Source organism: Numenius arquata, chromosome 9 (genome assembly GCF_964106895.1).
Source record: "Numenius arquata chromosome 9, bNumArq3.hap1.1, whole genome shotgun sequence".
Classification (NCBI taxonomy): Eukaryota; Metazoa; Chordata; class Aves; order Charadriiformes; family Scolopacidae; genus Numenius; species Numenius arquata.
In genome coordinates this window covers 31,835,844-31,862,058 of record NC_133584.1, presented here as the reverse complement: position 1 = coordinate 31,862,058, position 26,215 = coordinate 31,835,844, and positions in this window count along the sequence as shown.

Sequence of the window (26,215 nt, the reverse complement as noted above, 5' to 3'; positions counted from 1 at the left end):
CTTCTCATCTTGAAAAAAAAAAAAAAAAAATAGTTCTAATTTTACTTGTGAAAGGACAACATTCAATTCAGCCCTATAACCCTTGTTTGCCTAAATTTGCATCATCAGTATACAAAAGCATTAGCAAATATTTTATTTATTTGTTATTTTCATGAGACCCTCTGTTGCATTTTTAAATGTAGTCAAACCTCAAGGGTGGAAGGTTAAACCAAACACAGGCATTAAAGGTATTTCCCTTTAATGATAGTTAAATACCTAGCATTGCAGGATATCGGGGTCATTAATTTCACATAACCAATTCTGAAGCAGTTACACCTGTAAAATTAATTGTTGTGTTAAATATTTCCAACTACGCTATCAGCTATGGGCAGCTTCATTAGGTTGTTACACCATTCTGTATCAATAACTGACCACTTGTATGTACAGTCCTGAGACCTCTGGCACCAGTCTGTGCTGTGTACGTGTTTTACACGTACTACACATTTTACACATTACTCCACTATTTTATGTACTGGATCCTCCGCTACAACATTGAGATGGTTCACTTTCCCAGACATTCTTATTCTGAGTCTTTGACCAGTTTCATTCTACGCTCTAGGGCTTTCTAAACTTATTTGTATGTGCATCTGTAGCCCTTTCTCAACTACTTGTTACTTATATCTACTTACAGCAATACTAATGGTAATCATCAAAGTCGTTCACTTAAATTCATTTGATTATCTTCATGTTACAACACCCTTTATTAAACCATTGAATTCACAGTACTAATTAAAGAAATATAATAATCCTATAGGAGTGATCATTAAACAGTGAATACAGAAGCAGCTGGCATTTGTAATGTTATACAACTGATGTCCAAAAGCTACTGTTTTTTCATTCTCAAATGATTATACTTATACTTTCCAGCTGATGAAACAAGAATTAAATTACAAGCTAATAACACTTAAAGCTTCATCTTTTAAAATTATAAAAAGAAGTTTCTCTGAAAAAAACAAAACAAAACAAAACAAAACCAAAAAAAAAAAGCAAAAACCAAACATTAGGTAAATTTTATTTCACTTTTGCTACAGGACTACTACAAAGCATCCAGGATAGGCATTTGTGCTACCCAACCAGTCTAAGATATATTTTAAGAAATATGTGCAATATAATCACCTGACTAAACCTACAGGTTTTGTTTCTTCTCTTCATGTCCACATCACTTGCTTTGTGAAATAAGTGACCAAAAACTGCATGAGCTGTTGATTCTCCTTAAAAATGTGATCCAGTCCCTCCAAGGTTGGGAAGACCCATAGGTATTTGCTGCATAATTCTTGCTTTTTACAAGATGAAGCAACCTGAAGGTCAATTAGGTTCTGAATCTTATTTTATAGGACCACTGTATACTGTATATTAGAAAATATAACCTGCTTATCATAAGTCTAGCACTACTCCCACTGAAATAGCTAGGCATTTACCCATCGACGCCAGTGGGAGTTCAATAAGACTCTTAAAATAATTTCTATTCTATTTTCTTAATTTTTCTGTCCTCCTCTTAGGTCAGATCATCCTCCCTGCATAATGAGAAACTGCAATACTTACAAAAGTGTAGGAGAGACACTACTGATTTTGCGTAATTTGCATACCATGGTCCTCTAATTTTACATTAAGACTTAAGACAATGTCAAGTACTTCTTGAAAAGAAGGAATTTTAACTCATTTGTTTGAAGACATTAAGTTGACTAAGCAAAGATTTTATCATGGGTTTTTTTTCGCTGGTTTTCTGTTTTATAAACGTTCTTTCTTTTTTATGAGTTTGAAATGAGTATAAAATTAGGGTACTTGCAATGTTTTCTGTTCACATGAATCATTGTTAATTACAATAGTGATGTAGAGAATACACTGGTAATCATTATCGTTTACACTGAATCTGATAATTATTTACATCATTTATGCTGATGCTGATCTCAGGGATTGCATGGAAAGAAATAGCTTGTCCATCTTTCCTGTTTACCAAACTTTTTATATGGAGAACCCCATTTTTCTTCTAGTTCTGCAGGAGTACCCAGTGCGATTTTCTTGTTTGCCAATTACATAAAAATAGGCCTTTACATTTTTCCTCCAGTTGTAAACCAGAAAGAAGTCTAGGAAAGGACCTAAGACCAGCTACTACTCTTCCAGGCTGACCTAGACATGAAGTGGTGGTTAGTATGGGTCCAAGCGGTGACCTGGATGCAGATGCCTTGTTTTGAAGTACTGGAGCTTGTATCTCTGACTGCAAGCAGTGTTGTGCCACTTGGTGTCACCATCAATGAGCAGTACCTGAACCATTTTATATAATAATTCAAGTGTATCCTTTAGTACAACCTTTAAACAGGAGTCAAGAAATAACCTAAAGAGAGCAAACAAATTCCCCAAAGATTTCCCAAAAAATATCTAAGACTTTTAAACACAGAAAGAAAGAAAGACGTCTCCAAGTCTAAAACTGGTTCACTAGATTTTCTAACAGTAGCTCTGAAGTAAGCTGTATTGCTCCCTGAACATGCCATGTATCAGACACAATGTCTTCAGAGTGCTTTTAGCTGATTTAAGAATTGCAGGACTAAAGTACATTGTTAAAAGATTCAAAACATTCTACCAAAAATTATGCATCTTTGGTATGACTCATTGTGATCTGCATCATAGCTGTCACATTTGAGTGTTGATTCTGGGCTCAATTTATAGTAAGAAAAAGAGGGACACTATGGCATGAGCCATCTAATGTCTAGAATTAGATGTGTTGAATTGTACCCTCGAAATTCCACTTTTGCTTCACTGGTTGTAAATGGAACTTAAGTTATCAGCTCAGGTATCAGTATTGACATCAATTGTAGCTTCAACTTTTGAAGCTAAGAACCTACATTCTAAGTTTTCACATGCCTTTTGTTACTTGTTGACTTTGTTCCCCAAAGTTGACAAGAATCAACAACAAGGTCATGCACAGACATTGACTGTGATCACGTCTATGTACTGTGAAAATGTGAAAATTCTAGAACAAAAAAAAAAAAAAAAAACCCAAAAATGTTTGCCATTTAAAATGAAATAATGTGCTTAGGAACTGATTTGGAATATTGGAATATTGGAACTTAATTGAAAAGGAGAATACACAAGTTATATCTTTCATATACTGTCAAAAACAGAGGTGATTTAAACAAAACAAAACAAAACAAAATGTATTTTGATGAAAGTGTTTAATGACAAAATTTTTTTACCAAAGGAGGAGAAGAAGAAGAAGAACCTATCTTGGCAATAAGAATGTTTTAAATAAACTATCCTGGGTTTAGTCAGAGAAGCAAGATTTAATTTTGGTGTTTGCATGACAATTCAGTTAAAGCGGTGACAACAAAATACACACTCTCAATGTTTGTATTATGGGAGCTCTTTCCACTATATCGATCATATTATAACTCAGGGGTCTTAACTGTTTGGAGCAGAATTTGAATTTTTCAGATAATTGCATTTTGCATTGCATAGGCTATTTAATTTTTGAAAGGTCTGTTTCTGAGAATTAAAGTTGCTCATAAAGCCAATATCCATAAAGCACTGGTGCCAGTCCTTCCATTTTCTTGCAGAAGAATAGTTTCTTTACAAGGCATAAAAAAAAGAGGAAACATTCCTCTGCATTACTTTTTTCTTAGTGATCTGTGGAGTATTCCTTTAGAAGAATCATGTGAACAGGCTCCAGACACTTTATGGAGAGACATTGCCTCTTTCCCTTTGTGGCTCAATTTTTACACATAACACAATTCATTGCTTTGGAGCCTACTTTATCATCTTTGTTTCTTTTTAATGAGATTAACATTAATGGGTTCATGTGTGACTTGTCAATCTCCTGTCTCTTGTCCATCATCCGAATGGAAGCTAAACCCTTGCATACGTTTTATATTTTATGTGAAGTGGCAACACTATTGAGTATTCTGATTTTTTCCTTTAATCCTCAGTAAATTACTGGTCCCTTTGGAGACAAAAATGGTCTGGTAATCACCATACAAAGTCTCGTTAAAACTGCACAGTTTCCAGGAGACTGGAGATGCACTGTTGCTTTCACTAATAAGCATCTTTGAAGTAGGCAATTGTATGCACCAATGTCCAGTTATGAGGAAAACAATAAAGTAAAAAGAACCATTTTGCTCATTCAAGAAACCCCCAGACAAGCTGGAGCCCTGTTTAAAAAAGTATGTTGAACGAGCCACAACTGGGAAGGACTAACAGAACACTACATCTTTGCAGGAGGAACAGAGAAAAGAAGTTTCACAACTTCATTTTGGAAACAATGATGTTTTGGATGTGTTTCCAAAATGAAATTACTCAGCCGTCCACAGCTATCTGTCATCCTACACCATGGCTATAGTCTCAAATACAGGCAATAATAATTTTGTATAATTTTTTTATTTTCATTGCCTTACCTATTTGTCTTGGAGTGATTAGCAAACAACAAGTTTAGTCCTTCAGTCCCAAATCCCGTTTAAATACTGTCTAAATATTTACAATGCACTTGAAAATCCAGATGAAAAAAAATGTATTTACATAAGTAAAAAAACCAACACAGTATAACTATAGCAATGCCAATAGAGTAAATACAGCTGTTAATAATAACATGCTAAAGACAGTTGTTAGCTTTGCTTACGAATTCTTTCACTTTTCATGGGCAATGTGTTTTGCCAACAATATCTTATATAACAGCTATTGTCATATTGTGGCCTGGCATTTAATACTTCTAACCCCATGCTTGTTGCATGTTACTTTGATAGCTGACACTATATCATTCAGAGGTAAGTCTAAAAATGTCTTTCTCCAAAGCTCAATGTCTTTTTGAAGAATATAGCCTCTCCTTGATGCCACATATATCTCCTAATAATGTTAATGGTATTTCATGCGTTCATTGATAGAGAACATAATTTGAAGATACATTTCTATACTGTATATAGATAACAACAATATCTCAAAGTGCTCTAATTCTAACTTTATTTGCAAGGCAGTTCTGAACTTAGGGTAGTTTGATATTAAGATTCATTATTCAGCTACAGAGGGAAAAATACCAGCTTACATGCTAGGCTATCTGCAGAAATTATCAGCCAACTTGATTATCATCACCTCTATCACAACCAGCTTATAGCCATATTCTTAATTTCATAAAACTGGAACAGAAACTTAGCTTAGGTAAATCAAAGTCTTTTTCAACATAACTTATTTCTCATGAGAATAGATAGAGAAAAAGGAATGCAAAATACAGTAGTGTCTCACATCGTTTTCAGTCCTGCCCAAACTGTTTCTAAACTCAGAAGTTTGGGTTTAGGTGCATGGATATTATTCGTGTTCAAGTCAGTGAGCTGTATCTCTGGTGATGTAGCTCTCTTGAAATCAATGGAATTAAACTAGAAAAAAAATAATGGTCCCAATAGAAAACTCAGCATGTGTCTTGGAGCAGAATACCCATCTTCTAGTGAACCCATCACTGCTGCATTTGTGTCCCAGTTTCACCCAAAGGGTTATTTCATGAATGTATGTGTGCGTATGAGTGATAAATTTGGAATTGTGATCCTAATTCATTTTGTATTGAAATAAATGATTCAGCAGCTGCTGTGTACTTATTTTGCGAGGTAGAAATACATGTATATCAATAAGGAACATAAAAGTCTGAGAAAATGCTTACAGTCAATGACTTTGTATGAAAGTCAAGGCTAAATCTTCTGTTGTATACCTCATCTCCACATACCCTGAGGAGCTCCCTTTGTTTATTGTCTTATCTTGACTTCTCCAACTTTTTCTCTTTGTATTACTGGGCCTTCCTCATGATTTTTAAAATATTCCTTTTCCTATCCCTGAAACAGAAATTCCACTTCAATATTATTTAAAAGAACACAATGTAAATACTGTGTGAGTGCGCAGTGTGTCATCTGTGTTAATCTGTGTGCTCAGCTGTGCGTACACGCACTGTGTGAATGTGTTCCCATCGGGAACACAATCAGTCTCACTACTGGATGGACCTGGGGACATGGAGCCGTGGCAGCCCTAGCTCAGTCAGCCTACTGGATTCATCAACTGCTGACACTTTTATTACTGATCTTGCTCTATTTCTGTATAAGCATCTGTAGCCCCCATTGTCCAATCCTAAAGAATTAAGATTTATCGATTAACCTTTGCAAGAACTGCTGCAGCTTTTGCATCTGAATACCAAGCACTTTTCAGTTACCATAGATTATTTCTTCTTCCTTCTCTTCTTCTTCTTCCTCTTCTTCTTCTTCTTCAGTGTATAAAGAAAATTTCTTTTCATTAAATTATTTTTCCTTTAAGTAACAGTTTTATGTCGATCTCATAACTCTGACCCACCCGTAGTTACTTACATCAATACAATCTGAATATGATGTGAATTATACACGATGCTAGATGAGAATAGCAGCAGTCTATACTTAGTTTACACAGCAGATGCAGAAAAATGGAAAACAGTATTTACATGTTCATATTTTGTTCAATAACTATGAATCCAATTTACCATTTATTTTAATAATAACAGGCAGTTTATCTAGCTATTGTAGCCTAATAGTAGTTACAAAATAGACCTCTAACAGCATCTGTAAATATTTATGCATCTAGCATGCACTTGGGTTTCATGTGAACAGGTGTATCTCAAGCCAGCCATGGACATTTGTTTCTGAAATAACTTACTATTTCACTAGTGTTTATGGCATTCTTGCAGTGAAAGCAGGAGTACATTAAATCAGCATTAAATCAGAAGTATTTCTGTTTAGAAGTGTATGGTAACTCCCTGCATAAATTTTACAGTGCGGTAAATTCTGCGGTGACAGCTGCTTTAAAAAAAAAAAAAACACAAAACAAAACAAAAGAAAAAAACCAACAACAACAAAAAACAAACACAAAAACATAGAGATGTTGGGAGGAGAGCATACTATTCATTAGAATCACTCTATACTGCTCTCTGGGAAAGTAAGAGAAAGGTAAAAAACACATTATCGAAATCTAACGTATTGAGGAAATATTTAAAGTGTCAATCCATTTGTAATACAATTGCAAGCTTGTTATTATAAAGTGTTTATGTAGTTCCAGTAAGGTACTACAGAAAGATAGAAACATGTTGTCATAGTTGCTTAAAATGATTGTTTGCCTTCCACATAGTCTTTTTTTGCATTCATACCTATGTCTGCAAAGTACCAGGTTTTGCACCTCAAAGGTGGGAAACTGTGAGAAATCATTTTAACTTTAATGAGCTCATACTGCTCATTGTTCAGAAGAACAATAGGAAAACATATTCATTTTGTTGAGACTTAAGACAGTTCAGGAAAGTTCTGATTTCTTCCCTGTCCTGAAGAGTATTTGATTAAAAGACTATATAGCTGGACAACCTTACTTATTGTAAAATAGTCTGCCAGAGAAAGGCAGTTTCCATTGGTTCCTAAAAAATACCAATCCTTTAGGAGGAGCCCTTTATTTTATTTGAAACTTTTAAGATAAAAAACAACTACCTCCTCAGTTATCTATTTGTTTGTTTGTTTGTTTTTTCCCATTGTAACTTCTGGGTTTTTGAGAGACTGGCGAAACCATTAGCTCACAGGTCTGTCCTGAACCCTCTTACATCCCATCAAGGTGTCCAGAAATGTCTGTCTACCTGTGCTACAGTGGAAGAACTATAGAACTACAGCTTTTATGGACTGATCTTAACTCCCATTCCTCACTCCCCTGTGCTGCTTGGGGAGGCAAGAGGAGGTAGAAATAGTGAAGTTGAACCTGGAAAAAGAGGGGCTGGAGAGAAGGAAGAGGAGGTTCTCCATGCCAGATCAGGCGCAGCCCTTTCCTTTTGAAGGGACTGCAACCCGTTGAGGATGCACACCAGAGCAGAAGTACAGAGCGTGAAGGACAGAGCACCAGAGAGAAACCTCTATGTCATGGCTGCAGCCACCTGTCACCCAGCCTATTGCCTCCCTGAAAGCACTGAGTGTAACTTGGGCGTAACAAGCAGGGAGGAGAGGTGTCTGGGCTGAAGCTGAGCCCAGGAAAGCAGGAGGAAAAGCTGTTTTCCCTAAGTGTGTAAATGCTTTTTTGGTTTTTTTTGGTTTTGATTCCCACTACTTGAATGTGTCCAGTTCTGGGCTCCCCAGTTCAAGAAGGACAGGCAAATGCTGGAGAGGGTACAGCAAAGGGCTACAAAGATGATGAGGGGCCTGGAGCACCTCTCTCGCGAGGAAAGGCTGAGGGACTTGGGTCTTTTTAGTCTGGAGAAGAGAAGACTGAGGGGGGATCTGATCAATGCCTATAAATACTTAAAGGGTGGGTGTCAAGAGGATGGGGCCAGCCTTTTTTCAGTGATGCCCAGTGACAGGACAAGAAGAAATGAGCACAAACTTGAACATAAGAAGTTCCACCTAAACATGAGGAGGAACTTCTTTACTTTGAGGGTGGCAGAGCCCTGGAAGAGTCTGCCCAGAGAGGTGGTGGAGTCTCCTTCTCTGGAGACATTCAAAACCTGCCTGGACATGTTCCTGTGCAACCTGCTCTAAGTGGACCTGCTGTGGCAGGGGGGTTGGACTAGATGATCTCCAGAGGTCCCTTCCAACCCCATGTGATTCTGTGATTCTGTGAATGAATAATTAAATATTTATTTTAATTGGCAATTAATTAAGTAAATTCTTCCAAGTCAAATTTGTTTTGCCTGTGACAGTAACTGTAAAGTAATCTCCTTTTCTTTATCTCAACTCACAAATTTTCTCACTCCTGTTCTTCCGGTTTTCTCCCCTGTCCAGCTGATGGGGAAGTTAGTGAGCAGCTGGACGGGCCCTTGGACACCAGCCAATGCTAAACCACCACAGAGTAAAATTTTGTTTTAGAGGAGATAAAATTTAAAAAACAGATATTGAAAGCTTCTTTCTGTTTTGATCCTCCGCTGAAATAAATTTAGCTACAAAACACAAAGCAAATGGGACTCCCTGACCGGGGAGCAAGTATTTTTCCTTGGCTACTTATGCTGATCGAAGTATTGCAACAATGATAAGAAATAGAAGAGAAAGAATGAAACTGATAAAAACAATAATTTTTACATAATAGAGGAGAAGTGATACAAAATACAGATGAAACTTACTGAGATCCAGCTTCTGATTAGCAAACACTTATTAGACTGCCTGAAAATGTATACGGAGCCCCAGTGCCTTTTGCACAGACTGTGAGAAAGCCTTCAGGTTCGGTCCTATACTTATGGATACAGGAAATAATGAGAACAGAAAACACTGCAATAACATAACTAATTTAATTATGAGCACCTTGAAGACAGACCTTACCATTAAGTAGCATAAATGTTGCTTACATGTACCAGTGACACAGGCAAAGTGCAACAATTTGCTTTAGTGGGATTTCCTGTTGTCTTTGTTACCCGGCTTACGCCTCCTGTCAGTTTTCACTGCTTCAAATAAAAGAAATCTGGGTTTAACCATGAAGAATATTACTATTGTTCACATCTCTTTTATGAAAAATTATTGTAATGAATAAGTCTTTCATGTTGTATCACTCTGTGAGGACCTGGCTGACTCAAGCTACAAGAGGGAAGATTATCATCAGAAAGACCATAAGAATAGCTCAAAAGCTCGGTATTGAGGGCCGTTGTCTTTAACACCTTTATCGATGATCTGGACAAGGGGATCAAGTGCACTCTCAGTAAGTTTGCAGACAACACCAAGTTAGGTGGGACTGTCAACCTGCCTGAGGGTAGAAAGTCTTTGCAGAAGGATCTGGACAGTTTGGATGGATGGGCCGAGGCCAATGGGATGAGGTTCAACAAGGCCGAGTGCCAGCTCCTGCTCTTGGGTCACAACAACCCCATGCAGTGCTACAGGCTGGGGGCAGAGTGGCTGGAGCTGCCTGGCAGAAAAGGACCTGGGGGTGTTGGTTGACTGTCGGCTGAACATGAGCCAGCAGTGTGCCCAGGTGGCCAAGAAGGCCAACAGCATCCTGGCCTGTATCAGGAACAGTGTGGTGAGTAGGACTCAGGAGGTGATCGTCCCCCTGTACTGGGCACTGGTGAGGTCCCACCTCGAGTGCTGTGTCCAGTTTTGGGCCCCTGACCACAAAAAAGACATTGAGGTGCTGGAGACGGGTCCAGAGAAGGGCAACTGAGCTGATGAGGGGTTTGGAGAATAAGTCTTATGAGGAGTGGATGAGGGAGCTGGGGGTATTCAGCCTGGAGAAAAGGAGGCTGAGGGGAGACCTTCTCGCTCTCTACAACTCCCTGAAAGGAGGGTGTAGAGAGGTGGGGGTTGGTCTCTCCTCCCAAGTCACAGGTGATAGGACAAGAGGAAATGTCCTCAAGCTGTGCCAGGGGAGGTTCAGATTGGACATCAGGAAAAATTTTTACACTGAAAGGGTTATTAAGGATTGAAATGGGCTGCCCAGGGAAGGGGTTGAGGCAACATCCCTGGAGGTATTTAAAAGATGGGTTGACATAGTGCTCAGTAACATGGTTTAGCGATGGATTGTTGGGGGTTCTTTTATGAGGTGGATGGTTGGACTAGATGATCTTAAAGGTCCCTTTCAACCTAGATGATTCTATTATTCTGTGATTCTAATGCTGGTACTTCCCATAGGATGCTGATGTTTTGCATTTTGCTTCAGTATCCAAAGCTGAGCTTGTGGTTCTTGTTAGTATATTAGAATAGCTGAGGTTTGAAGCTAAATGCGTAGTTTTCTATGCTCATTGTATCTCCACTGGGTAGTCTACCACTTTCCCTTTTTCCTTTTTATTTATAGTTGATTATCTTGACTCTTATCTGTACCTCATAACTCTATTTTATAATGTAGCAATGTCATAGACAGTGGGATCGAGTGCACCTTCAGCAAATTTGCAGATGACATGAAGCTGAGTGGTGTGGTTGACACGCCTGAGGGATGGGATGCCATCCAGAGGGACGTAGAAGAGCTCGAGAAGTGGGGTCATGTGAATCTCATGAGATTCAACGAGGCCTCTAAGTTCCCTTTAGGGGGCCAAAGTGAAACACTGACAGATATGGATATCAATACGTTATAAACAATCTACTGATGTATCGTGTGAGTATAGTACCATATTACATACATATATAACCTCATGTTATATTCCTCAATGCCCTTACAGTAACAACTGAAATTTGTGTGTGTGTCATCTACTATTTATTGCAAAGAAATTATGTGTCACAAGCTTACTAGGATAAAAGGATGAAAAACAGAACCTAATCACATTTACTGGACAGTCTATTTATATGAATTATCATTTTTAACTGCCAAGATTTTCTGAGCAATGAGAGGGATCATGCTTGCACGTGTTGACAAAGAGTATCCCCTTTCATTGCTACACTTTCTAAGTGCAACCATTTGCTCCATAGATGTGAGATTTACATACCGAAAGATTCCAACCAAAAGATTTTATATACCAAACATCTCTGTATGATACATCACTCTGTCTCTTTCTTTCTTTATGTACTCAGTAGACTGCAAACTATCTGAATTTCTACAGCAACCCTAAGGATGTCTTTCTAATTAACCAGTTTTAAGAGGACGATAAGCGGTTTAGATATTCTGGACATGATTCTGATTTTTTTTCTTTTTTTTTTTTCTAGAGTAATATAAGTGAAGCTAGAGAGGAAAATCAATTGAAATAAGAATCAGCACAATTGGAAATATCCCTTTCTCTAAAACCATGCATAAATGCAATGTAGCTTAGCTGACAAGTAACTGCGAAGTTACAGTAGTGCAGGTAAATATCTGAGCTTTAAGGGGTAACTATCAAAAAGGTTTATGTTTAAATTAAGTCATGTTACTCAGTGTCTAATAAAATAAGCAAATTAGTGACCTGAAACATAGCTTCAATGAAGCACATATATAGTCACACAAAATATGTGTGTCCAAAAGATCATCTAGTAGTATCATTCCTATTTTCTTAAAAAAAAAATCTTACAGTGAGAGGTCACATAGCCTCACTAGCAAACGTGTTCTTATGTTTAGCTATTCTTACAATTACAAAAAAAATAATCCTGACATAAATAGTGCTTGACGTAATGCAAACATCTTACTTCCTAAGCTATGTACAGGCAACATGGAGAAAAGAGTTTATTATCTTTCTCTTGGAAGGTATCTTCTATATAGAGAGGTTGTTATATGATCTCCTTTCTTTCTCCTTTTTGTCTGTATAAAATAACAAAATTTATTCAATAACTTGGCCAATTATTCTCCATCCTCATTTCATACAGCTGATTATTTCCACCTTGCAAATGTCCTTGTAGATTTGCATCTTTCTTTCTGACCATTTCTGCATTTTCTCAAAATTATTCTGAATTCAAATTCAATGTGCTTACAGACTCCAAAAGGTTGACGTCAGCTGTAAATTTAATCAGTGTACTTGCCATTCCATCAGCCAGGCTGTTAATAAAACTGCTGAACATTACTAGAGCCATCACAAACTCCCTTGGAATTCTGCTCAGTCCATTCTTCAAGTTTCACAGTAAACCTTTAATGACTGTTCTTTTTGTACAGCTTTACAATCACCTTTTTGCTCACCCGATAGGAATCCTATGGGGAAAATATTGCAGGCAGTATCAAAAGAATTGCAAAAATGAAAGAAAATACGCAGAGTGCGAATAGTGCTTGACAAAGGAAAGTTAGCAGCTGTCTAACCTGACTTCATCTGGTCATCTTTGGAATTATTAAAAAGTTTGATTATTTTGATTTTTTGCAATCATAGGCACAACACAATGAATCAAAGCATTCATATACTAAATATATTCTTATAACTTAACATTATAACTCTTAACATTCTTATAACTAAATATACAGCTTCCAAGTATATATTTCAATAATATATTTCCAATAAGACAACTCTTTCATTCCTTTTGTAAAAATTTATTTCCATCTAATGACATGCATTGTGAATGCCTTTTCCAATTTCTGCAAACTTGCTAATCTTCTGCATTCCCATAGGTAATCATTAAGTACCATCTTATAAAGTAGCCTGTCAACACAATATGTCATTTTTGACTCTTAATAGTATGTTGTTACAATTCTATAATTAGAATTTATACGGCCAGAATTACAAATGCGGCAAATTCACTTAGCTTACATATTATGTCATTATATGTCATTACCTTCTCTTTGTTGCTCTGTGTATAAACCAGAGAAAGAAAAAAAAAATAAGTCCACTCAATTAAATAATTAATATGACATGCATTTTATGTAGACAGAATATTCAGTTGTTCTTTGCAAAATGTACTCAAGCAAAGTTAAAACCTCTTTTGGAACATCCCAAGTTTTATCAAGTTCATGTTAACACAGACAATGTGAAAGTGGTTTTTAGCTTTTTAAAAATGTGCTTATTTTTCTACACTGATAAGTTAATAATTTATTTCTGTAAAATTTCTGGAGAATCAGTGTAAAAATGACACAAAAATATGCTTTAATGTAATTATTAGACAAAAGCATTATGGCAAAGATAATTGTTGAAAGCTGATGATGCACTGTTTGCAAGACTAAGAATAGATGTTTTTCTTTAGGAGTTACTTAATGTGACTTAAATGCTTTTCACCTCATTAATGTAGTTTCTCCAGGCTGGACTGAAGTTGCTAAATCAATTTAATTAAGTCTTTCATTTGGGGTGGGGCAGGGAGGGGAAGGGTAAGGCTAGTATGGGAATTCTTTCCATTATGGTTTAATAAAATTATTTTGTGCAATAAGTGACTATGAAAGTGAACAGTAGATAGTATTTTTCATAAAAGGGGATTCATCTAAGGTACTTTACAAGAAAGAAGCTAATTGAAATATCAGCTTCAGATTTATACCAAACAGTCATGCTGCATAAAACAATAAATCTCAATCTTTGATAAGGAAAATGTTATTCATCAAGTCTGTCAAAGGCTTTCCATAGATTTTGCAACTGTAGGGAGAAAATTTGTGCAGCCAAAGCTCGATTGGAGTTCAAACTGGCCAGCACTGTGAAGGACAACAAAAAGGGCTTTTTTAAATGTGTCAACAGCAAAAGGAAGATCAGAGATAACACCAGTCCATTACTTGATGAGGTCGGTTACCTCAGAAATAGGGATGTAGACAAAGCAGAGATGTTTAATGCCTTCTTTGCCTCTGACTTCAACACCGACGATGGGTCCTGGGATCCCGAGAGCCCTCTGTTGGAAGACCATGACTGGGGGGGATGAACTGCTAGCTGACTCTGAACTTGTTTGAGACTTGCTGTTCTAGCTGGATATACATAAATCTGTGGGGCCTGATGGAATTCATCTCAAGGGTACAGAAAGAGTAGCCCGATGTGATCACAGGACTTCTCGCCGTTGTTTTTCAACAGCCTTGGGAGTCTCACAAGTTCCCATTTGACAGAAGCTGGCAAATGTTGCCCCAGTTTTCAAGACAAGTAAAAAGGAAGACTTTGGTAATCACAGGCCTGTCAGTCTTACTTCAGTGCCTGGTAAAATTATGGAGAAGGTTATTCTGGGAGTTCTTGAAAAACACTTGAGAGACAACACAGTCATTGGTCATAACTAGCACAGATTCATGAGGGTAAAGTCCTGGTAACTAACTTAATTTCCTTTTAGGACAAGGTCACACATTTAGTTGACCAAGGGAAGCCAGTAGATGTGGGGTTTCTAGATTTTAACAAAGGTTTTGATACTCTCTCTCACAGCGTCCTTCTGGACAAACTGTCCAGCACACAGCTAGACAAGTCCATAATAAATTGAGCGAGCAACTGGATGACAGGTTGGGCTCAAAGGGTTATAGTAAATGGGGTTACATCAGGCTGGTGGCCAGTCACCAGTGGGGTACCCCAAGGCTCAATTTTAGAGCCAGTTCTCATCAATGTTTTTATAAATTATCTGGACACAGGAATCAAACGTACAGTAAGTTTGCTAATAATACTAAATTAGGAGGAGCTGTGGACTCCCTCAATGGGACAGAGACCATACAGAGAGTTCTGGATAGACTAGAGGGCAGGCAATCACCAATATAAGAAGGACATCAAACTATCAGAGTGTGTCCAGAGGAGGGAGACCAAGATGGTGGAAGGTCTCGAGGGTGAGACGTTCAAGGAGTAGCTGAGGTCCATTTTTTTTTCAGCTCAGAGAAGAGAAGGCTGAGGGGTGACCTCATTGCCATCTACAACTTGGTCACGGGGGGCAGAGGAGGGGAGGTGCTGATCTTCTCTCTCTGGTGACCAGCAATTGGACACAAGGAAATGGCATGAATCTGCATCAGGGGAAGTTCAGATTGGACATTAGGAAAAGGTTCTTCACTGAGAGGGTGTTCAGTCACTGGAACAGGCTGCTCAGGGAAGTGGTCATGGCACCAAGGCTATCAGAGTTCAAGGAGCGTCTGGACAATGCTCTTAGTCATATGGTTTAGTTTTAGTTAGGCCTGTACAGATCAGGGTGTTGAACTCGATGATCCATATGGATATTCCAAATTGAGATATTCTATGATTCTATTTGCAAAATTTTTAGGGACAGTTTGGGATGACAGTATCATTTAGGAAGAAAATTAAGGTAATCCAGGCACAGGGCAAAGGATTAACTAAAGAGGTGAAAACCACTCGTCTGTGGCAAATAACAGAACGTCTGAAAAAATGTAGTGGTCATGAGTCATGCTGGATAGTACCCTTTAAAATTTTCTGCATGAGATCGATTTTGCACTAGAACCTAAGTTAGGTTAAAATAAGAAAGTTGGGTTATGGTAAATTATGAGTCACTTCATTGCTCGTTAAGGAAGTAGTTATTCACATCACCATCCTTGGTAAGGCTTGACTTTTTGATCAGTGTAATTCCTTCTGGTTTACTTGCATTGAGAATTTCTATGAATCAGGGCTTTGTGATACATTTTCATTGCTCAAGCAGGTTATAAATCCTTTCTGAATGATATGAAAGCTATTTTCTGTTAGACTAACACAGAAACAAAAGTTCAAAGTCTCACTTCCCTGTTTTCTTGAACAATACTAATGCAGTCTTGTTAAAATAAAATCATGTCCATTAACTGATTCTTCAAGATCACCACCAGCCCCTTTTAACAATAGATTTCTTACAATACCAACACAAAGACCTACAGGAAAAAAGTAACTAAATCCATGTAACTCTCACACTAAGTGCCTGAGATTTCCAATACATGCTAAACTCTACAAACAGCAAATATTAGTAAGAGTGTTAAATCTACTGAACCTCTTCAGGCATGCTGACGTGCTCTGAAATTAAAGATATGAAGAAGATAAAGAAAGTGTGAGGACTTTAAGAACTGGAATAGACTGCGATGAAAAGCATTTTGCAAATGAGTTGACTCCAGTCAGACAACTCTCATTATATAGGATTATTCATTGTGAGCCAAAGCATCATAATGTGTTCAAAAGACAATGCACTGGATTTATAAAGGAACATTTTAAGAACCTCATAGCTAAATATAGAGAATATCCTGTTGATACTAAATCATACAGGACTAATTTTGTCATGTCTCGCAGGAAATCTGCATGAGGCATTAAATACACTCTTTACATGCTATTCAGAAGCCAGTGGGAAAAAAAAAAATATGTCTGGAGCCACAGGAGATACTATTCACTCCCTTGTCACTGGTCAAAATATCTTATTGTCTGAGTATCACTTTAATTCCACAACTCCCATGCACTTGACAAAACAGCTACCCCAAAGTTGAAGTGTGCTTTATACTAGACACAGATCTATAGAAATAAACTCTCTCCAACAGGAAAGAGACCACAATCCCCCCAAATTATATTTTCCTCCTAAGGGACACCGAGAGCAATGCAAAAATATGGTGGTCCTTACATGGAACACACCATAATCTTTCAGTCTAGCTAACAAGTCATTGACTAATAGACTTGGGCACGTCTTCAGTGCTTTCCTCTGTGTGTATTGGCATGCATTTTTAAATGTGTTACAACTGTTTTCATGCCTCTGCCTGCAGAAACACTTGAAAAATTAGTGAGTGTTGAGCAAATACTAATACCATGAAAGAAACAGAAGAGTGATTTCATAAAATTGCCTTGTCGATGGCTCTTCCGGTAAAGAAAATAGTGTCCTTAAACCTGAGAGTAAAATGAAGCCATGTGAGCTAAACTATTAAATCAAAATTAGACAATATAAAACAATGTACGCACTTAATAAATGAGACAGTACTAAAGACATAACAGAGAATTATCTTACTGTTTAAAAAAAAAAAAAAAAAAGAAAAAAAAAAAAGAGAAAAAGTAAAAGAGCAAGACAGCCATACAAAAGAAACATGGACATCCTGGACATAATGAGACCAAGTCTATCAAAGGGCCAGGACAATGATTAAGGGTCTGAAGAATCTTTCGTATGAAGAAGGAGCTGACTGAGTTGAGACTCTTTAGCCTGGAGAAGAGAATACTTGTGAAGAGTAAAGGAGACAGAGCCAGACATTTCCCAGTAGTGCCCAGTGTAGGATAAGAGGCAATGAGCACAAATTCAAAACCAGGAAATTCCACTTAAACATTTTTACTGTAAGGGTGTCAAACACTGGAATAAGTTGCCAGACAGGTTCAAAACCCACCTGGGCAATATGCCTTGCAACCTGCCGTGGCTGACCCTGCTTGAACATGGGAGTGGGATGAGAGGATCCGTGGATGTACCATCCAACTTGTGATGTTGGATGAGTGATTCTGTGAGTACAATTGCACCAGAGCTACCAAATTTCCTGAAACAACAAAGAAATTAGGCCAGAAGTGGAAAACAGATATACTGTTGAAAATGAATGTCAATTAATAACTGTATTAACAGGGACTTATATGGAAGGGGAACCGGTACGTGGCCTCCTCTGCTGTGTTGTGCCGAAAAAAGTGACCCAGGTGGGCCACCACACTGTATAAGCCTATGGTATGGTTGAAAAATCTCCTAAAAGGTGGTGACTAAATATAGGTCATCTAGATCTCAGGAATTATCCAGAGGGGTTGCTCTATGAATAACTATATGTCACATATGTCCTTGAGTTTATTGTACTTTATTTCAACGGAAACAACACATGAAAAAGAGTCTGTTCTCACACAGTTCTCATCTCCAGCTCCTCAATAAGTTGTTTCAAAAAGAAGTACACTATTTTGATATTTTCAAAACCAAATATTCCATTTCCTGTTCAGTAGTTCGGAACTTTAAAAAAAGGATAAAAATAAGAAATAATGAAAATAGTAAAAACCAAAATTATAATTTGCCTGCTATAATGTTTTCCAAATAACTAGTATTTAAATGTATATATTTATATTCCTTGCTGCCTGCTGCTGCTTAGATTGCAGTTTTTATATAACTTCATTACATCAAAAAATACTATTGCATAAAATCTATTTCACAGAATCAGAGAATTACAGAATCTCTGAGGTTGCAAGGAACCCCCTGAGATTCTCTAGTCCAACACCCCTGCTCAAGCAGAGGTAGCTACATCTGGTTACCCAGGGCTATGTTGTGCCAGGTTTTTAATATCTCTTAAGTGTGGATACTCCACAACCTCTCTGGGTGGGTTGTCCCAGAATTTTGACCACTCCTACAGCAATAAAGTGTTTCCTTTTGTTCAAACTGAACTTCATGTGTTTTAACTTGTGCCTATTGATGAGATCCCTCCAAACCATCTCCAGGCTGAGCAGTCCCAGCACTCTCAGTGTTTCTTCAAATTGAAGATGCTTCAGTCCCTTCATAATTTTAGTGGCCTTTTGCTGGCCTCATTCCAGTCCATCCATGTATCTCTTGTACTGGGGAGTGCAGACCTGGACCAAGACATCATTGAGCAGAGGTGGAGGATCACATCACTCAACCTGCAGGCAACGCTTGCCCTTATGCATCACAGGATGCTGTTGACCTTCTTTGCCATGAGAGCACATTTCCGGCTCATGGTCAGCTTGTTGTTTACCAGCTCCCAAGTCATTTTCTGCAGAGCTGCTCTCCAGCCAGTTGAACTCTTGTCTGTACTAGTATCTGAGGTTATTCCTCTGCAGTTGCAGAACTTTACATTTTCCTTGGTTGAATTTTGTGAGATTACTGTTGGCTTGATTCCCCAACCTGTCCAGGCAGCAGATCTATCTGGTATATCAATCATACTTCCCAATTTTATATCATCTGTAAACCTGCTGACGGTTCACTTGGTTCCATCATTTAGGTCATTAAGCAAGACATTAAATAGTATTTCACTCAGTATCAGACCCTGCGGTACACCACTGGTGACTGGCCTCCAGCTGGACTCAGTGCAACTAATCACAACCCTCTAGAACCAGCTGTTCAGCCAGTTTTCAATTCACTTCACTGTGCACTTATCTAACCCTAACTATTTAATGGGAGACAGTGTCAAAAGCCTTACTAAAGTCAACATGCACTACTCTCCTCATCCACCAAGACAGTCACCAAGGCTATCAGGTTGGTTAAGCATGATTTCCTTTTCGTAAATCCATTATGACTATTCCAGTCACCTTGTTGTCCTTCATGGGTTTGGAAAGTATTTCCAGGATTAGTTGCCCCATTACCTTCCCAGGGATTAGGGTGAGGCTGACAGAGCTGTACTTCTGTAGATCCTCCTTCTTACCTTTCTTGAAGAGTGACAGGAGTGACATTTTCTTTCTTCCAGTCTTCAGAAATGTCTCCCAATTATCATGACCTTTCAAAGATAATCAAGACTGGCCTCACAGTTGGCACCAGCCAACTTCCTCAGCAGTTGTGGGTGCATCCCACCAGGCCCCATGGATTTATATATGTACATTTTTTTAAGTGCTGCCTAATCTGATCCTCTTCTGCCAAAAGTAAGTCTTCCTACTCAATGTCATCCATATATAAAAGTAATACATGAGTTTCTTCCATAAATAATTAGATGTGAATTATTTACCCTAACATACAAATTAACCACTGAATTACAAAAATCAGTTTAATTGTTCTTGAAAAAATGCACATAATATTGACAGTTCTAATATAGAAAACATGATATGATTTAATTTTTGATAACAGATGATTTTAATTCTTCAACATTATGTTTGGAAATAAAAAAAATAGAATCATAAGAGATTTTGGGGTGGTTTTGGTTTTCTGTTTTTTGGTTTTTTCATTTGAGATAAACAAAATTAGATTATACTGTACTTCTTGGGTATGTGAAAACCTGTGGTTATAAATATAAATGTGCTAGGCTATCATGTCATCTGAAATCATCCTGCAGAGAAAAAAAACACCAACAAGATATGCTTAAACCAGCTTTAAATAGCTTCTTTGACAAATTCTTTCAAAGCCATCCTAAAAAAGATTATATCAAGCTAAATTATGTCACATTTACATTTTACCATGAATTAGAAGTGACTGATAAAGACTGGTACTCACAAGGCAGTGATAATCACTCATCTGAGCTTATCTCACAACCTGTATGATAAAGTCTTCGAATATCTCAGCCAAAACATGTTCTATGACACATTCTTTTTAAAAATCAAAATATTAGATTTAGAGCATTTATAGTGTACATACCTGGGGAAACATTTTTACCTGCTATTTTATATTATAACTCAATGAGATTTTGTTATAGATCTTGTTTAAATTCTGAAAAGATATACTCTCATTTCAGTGTGCCAGAAGTCTAGAAAATGCATTGAAATGAATCTTTAGGTCATGTTCTTTTCTCAGACACCATCTGTCAGTGAAGCTAGTGGTTGAAAGTTGAAAGTATGTAAGTATGAAAGTTACTTAAGTTACAGCAAATTTCAGGTGTACATATCTATGGATAATACTTCAATTCTAAATTACCCCAACTACTGAACTACCTTTATATAATTATAATAATATTTATTTTTCTTCCTGTGTTTTCATTTGCCATTGTATGGTTTTGTGTGGCAAGGCTTTGGTAGTTGGGGGGATGGGGCTACAGGGGTGGCTTCTGTGAGAAACTGCTCGAAGTTTCCCCATGTCCAACAGAGCCAACACCTACCAGCTCCAAGATGGCCCCACCACTGGCCAAGGCTGAGCCCATTAGCGATGGTGTTAGTTCCTCTGGGATAACATATTTAAGAAGGGGGGGTGGGGGAGGGGCAGAAACCTGCACGACAGCAACAAGGAGAGAGGAGTGAGAGAAACAATTGTGAAGAAGGAGGGGGAGAAGGTGCTCCAGCCGCTGAAGCAGAGATTTCCTTGCAGCCCATGGTGAAGCCCATGGTGAGGCAGGCTGTCCCCTTGTAGCCCATGGAGGTTAATGGTGGAGAAGACATCCACTTGCAGCCAATGGAGGACCCCACATCGGAGCAGGTGGATGACTGAAAGAGGCTGTGATCCCATGGGAAGCCCATGCTGGAGCAGCCTCTTGGCAGGATTTATGACCACGTGGAGGGAGGAGTCATGCTGGAGCAGGGTTTCTGGGAGGACTTGTGACCCTGTGGGGGACCCAGGCTGGAGCAGTCCACTCCTGAAGGACTGCACCCCGTGGAGAGGACCCATGCTGGAGCAGTTTGTGAAGAACTGCAGCCCGTGGGAAGGACTCACGTTGGAGAAATTCACGAAGGGCTGTCTCCTGTGGGAGAGACCCCACACTGGAGTGGGGAGATAGTGTGAGGAGTCTTTCCCCTGAGGAATAAGGAGCATCAGAGACAATGTGTGATGAACTAATCACAACCTCCGTTCCCCATCCCCCTGTGCTGCTCGGGGGAGAAGAGATGGAGAAAATTGGGAGTGAAGTTGAGCCCAGGTAGAAGGGAGTAGTGGGGGGAAGGTGTTTTAAGATTTGGTTTTTATTCCTCATTACTCTAAAATTTCTGAGCAGGGATGCATTGAAACTGATGACATCTTTCTAAATAATAAAGTTTTTGTTAAAAGTTAAGATGGAAAGTTAAGTGGGAAAAAAAAAATCTGGCAAAGAGAACTTCAGACACAGTCTGTTTAACTTCTGAAGACTTAATCTTATGCAATGGTCATTAGAAACAGGCAGTTTTTTGCATATATATATTTTTAATAGGCTGTGTGTGCATACATTTGGTTTGGTATCTGTTGTGTGATGGCCCCAGTAGGCAGCTAAGCACCACTCAGCCAATCCTTCACTCCCACGCCGTGGGATGAGGGAGAGAATCGGAAGGATAAAAGTGAGAAACTCATAGGTTGAGATGAAGACAGCTTAATAGGGAAAGCAAAAGCTGTACACTCAAGCAAGGCAAAATAAGGAATTCATTCACTGCTTCCCATCAGCAGGCAGACATTTAGCCATTTCCACAAAATCAGGGCTTCATCACGCATAACTGTTACTTGGGAAGACAACAACCATAATCATGAACATACCCGCTTCCTCCTTCTTTGCCCCAGCTTTTATTGCAGAACATGGCATATAATGTCATGGGTTATCCCCTTGGTCAGTTGAGGTCGCCTCAGATGATGTGTTGCCTGATGTTGCCTGAAAAGGTCCCGACGCTGTGTAAGCACTTATCAGCAACAGCTAAAACAACCCTGTGTTCTCAACACTGTTTTAGTCACAAATCCAAAACATAGCATTGTAAAAGCTACCATGAAGAACATTATTCCAGCTAAAATCAGTACAATATCCTAAATTACATTTGATTTGTAGCTCTTTATTTGTTTTCTATATTCACTATTTAACAATCATGGAATCACGGAATCATGGAATTGTCAGAGTTGGAAGGGACCTCCAGAGACCATCTAGTCCAACTCCCCTGCCAAAGCAGGGTTGCCCACAGCACATCACTCAGGACTGCATCCAGGTGGGTCTTGAAGATCTCCAGAGAAGGGGACTCCACGACCTCCCTGGGCAGCCTGTTCCAGGGCTCTGGCACCCTCACCGGAAAGAAGTTTTTCCTCCTATTTGAATGGAACTTCCTATGTTCCAGCTTGTGCCCGTTGCCCCTCATCCTGTCACTGGGAACCACTGAAAAGAGTCCGGCTCCATCATCCTTCAATCCACCCTTTAGGTACTTGTAAACATAGATAAGGTCTCCCCTCAGCCTTCTCTTCTCCAGGCTAAAGAGCCCCAGCTCTTTGAGTCTTTCCTCATAAGGGAGATGCTCCAATCCCTTAACCATCCTTGTTGCCCTACGCTGGACTCTCTCCAGTACTCTGATGGGAGATCAGAGTAGTTTCGATCTGTAGTAACAGTCGCATGGGAGCACACGTTACTCTCACATGTCTAAAAGCAGAAATGCTTCCAGTCATTCTACATGCAGTATTAGCCTGATAATCCTAATTCTTATTAATAATTTCAAGGAAATATTGCAACAAATATTTCTAGCAACAAACTGCTGCAACAAATATTACAAAGACAGAAATCTTCCCCTTCAAGTAAAAGAATTAAAAAACACTCAAAAATATCAATGCAGCCTTCTTCAAAGACAGCTTACTGAAAACATTCTTTCTATCTGCAGCCCATGCAGAGCAGCCCATGCAGGAGCAGATTTTGCCCCCGCTCCCTCCCCATCCCTTCTCCTCCCCTCCCCTCCTCTCCCCTCCCCTCTCCTCTCCCACCATGGGACACCCATGCTGGAGCAGTTCTTTAAGAAGGACTTACATTGGGAAGGACCCACGTTGCAGCAGTTCATGAAGGATGGTATCTTGTAGGATGGACCCCATGCAGGAGCAAAGAAAGACTGTGACGAGGAAGGAGCAGCAGAAACAAAGCATTATGAACTGACTGCAACCCCATTTTCCATCCCCCTGGACTGACTGAGGTGGGGGGTGGGGTAGAAAAGTCAGGAGTGAAGTTGAACCTGGGAAAAAGCACGGTGGGGGGAGGAGGAAAGTGGTTTTAGTTCTGGTTTTATTACTCACTGTTCTACTCTGTTACAAATAATTGTCAATAAATTAAACTAATTTCCCTAAATCAGGTCTGTTTTGTCTGTGATGGTAACCAGCGAATGATCTCCATGTCCTTATCTCAACCCATGAGCTTTTCCATCATATTTTACCCCTGTGTCCTGTTGAGGGAGGGATGGGAGCGAGAAAGCAGCTTGGCAGACACCTGGCAGCCAGCCAAGGTCATCTACTATACCCGTGCTGAGAACCCATCCCGCTCACAGTTTTGATGAGAAATGTGGAAATTTTCTAATTACAGATACAGAGCTAAAAACACAAGAATGCTGTTGATCTCTGCTAAAGAGAAGGCCTCTGCAAGTACAACTAGCAGAAAGAGCAGCAAAGATGCCTGTAGACCAATCTGTCATCACTCACTTCATTTATACAGCTTTTCTGACTTTGAATAACTGGTTGTGAGTCCATAATCATCCCATATTGCCAGATTTCAGACTGTTCTTGACTTGATTTTTCCTTTTCCCTGCATATTTCTTTCTTTGTCCTAAAAATCTCTTTCTTCCCCTAGTAGTCTCATATTTGCAGACTATTAGATGGCCTCAGTTGTTCCACCAGATTTCATGCAACTCTACCAGGAACTTCTGTTGAGGGCATCCCATGCTGTCTTTGCATTCCCATCTGGTGATAAATAGTAATCTTGCCAACAACAGGGATCCCAATTAGAGTCATATAGGTGGTGTTGAAGTTTCTGAACTACCAAGGAAGACAATCAACAAAATATGAATATAATATAATATAATGCTGACTAAGCAATATTAAAATTTTTCTTAAATATCACATACAGAAACTCTGACACATATCAGGAAGCTGGAACTTTTTTCCACATATGTATTTGCTGCCTCCCAAATGGCAGTAGCAGTGTTAAAATACACCATCTTCTGTTAAAACAGATGCTGTCTCCACTAATGATAAATATAAACTGTATTTATGTCAGACACTCTGGTAAATCTAATTTAGTTCAATTCATTACTGTCTTCTCACTGCTCACTCTGAATCTATGATGTGGTTTTCTCTTGTTTATTTTTCTTCCAAAATTTATCTCATATTTTCCTCTGGATCTACCAGGAGGAATACTTCACGGACAAACTCCAGAAAAATTGCTTGAAGAATTTGATTCTTGTGGTTAAATAAGAAGGTCCTTCCTTTTTGCCACCTTTAATTGCAATCAGATGTCCATAAAGATTCTCTCCTTGGTTGCGTGCAACTGTTTTGTTTATGCTCCAAGAATTATGCAAAGCACATTTTATAATTGGATAAAGTGATATTTTCAATGTTGCACTTAAACAGAAAATACTGAATCAAGACAGTTTTACATCCTTGGGTCTCAGGAATCTCAATAATGCCTTAAATCATCCAGAAAAGCAAGCAAAGAAGAGAATTGCTTTTAATATGCATTGTCAGCTGCACTGACAACTTAAATAACTTAAACAAAGGTAATGCAGGAAAAAAAAAAATAAAAAAATTAAAAAAACTCAGAATAAGTCAGAAATTGAAGGCAAAAAGCTTTTAAATTCATGCAACAATAGGCATAACACAAAAAAAAAAAAACAAAACCAAGATGGAAAAGACCTACCACATTTATCTTAGATATTAATTGCACAGGGAAGAACAGGCATTTTCTCATAGGAGTGAAGTCAGGTGGTGTTTTTTTCTAGATTTTTTGTCTAAGTATATATTATTATTTTTAATGGGAAAAACAATCAAAGCCTACTTTTGTCTTTGAAGAGAGATCCCCTGTTTTCATCTTCTCTGATCATTTACTGTCCACCTTTAGAAATGGACATAGCACTCTGAAAAATATGATTAATGGTAGGATTGTAATTTCTTTATATTTTGGTTCATTTGGAAACTAAATCAGCCCAAAGAGCACCACAACTAAGCAAAAGCAGAGACATATGAGAAGTCAGCTGATGAACCTGAGTAACAAAACTAGTAATAAAACAAAAGCAAAATGCATAGTGTCTGCAGGGCTCAACGAATGATCAACCTTTGTTGAATTTTTATTTTCACTTGAGGAAATAGGATATATTGGACAAATGTCTGCCATTATTTTTTTTTTTTTTCAGCATTTCATCTGGTACCTCATTCTGGTGTCAAAGCTCAGTTCTTGTCTCTGCTTCACTGAGTATGCAGTATTGCACACTGGAGTCATTTTCTACAGCGAGCAGATAGGCAGGTAGCTATCAGAGGCACTCTCTGCTCAAAAGGCCATCTGGCTTCTCTGTTTCCAGTCTCTGGAAAACACTTAGCCTTATATTTTCCTGCAGGAAACAGAAAGAGTGGGATTAGGAAGCCATGAGAACTGTATTTCTCAGAAGAAGTGGCATGGAAAAAACATAAGGATAGAAAGAGATATACAAGACAAGAAGGGGAATAATATGAAAGGCAAAATGACTATCCAA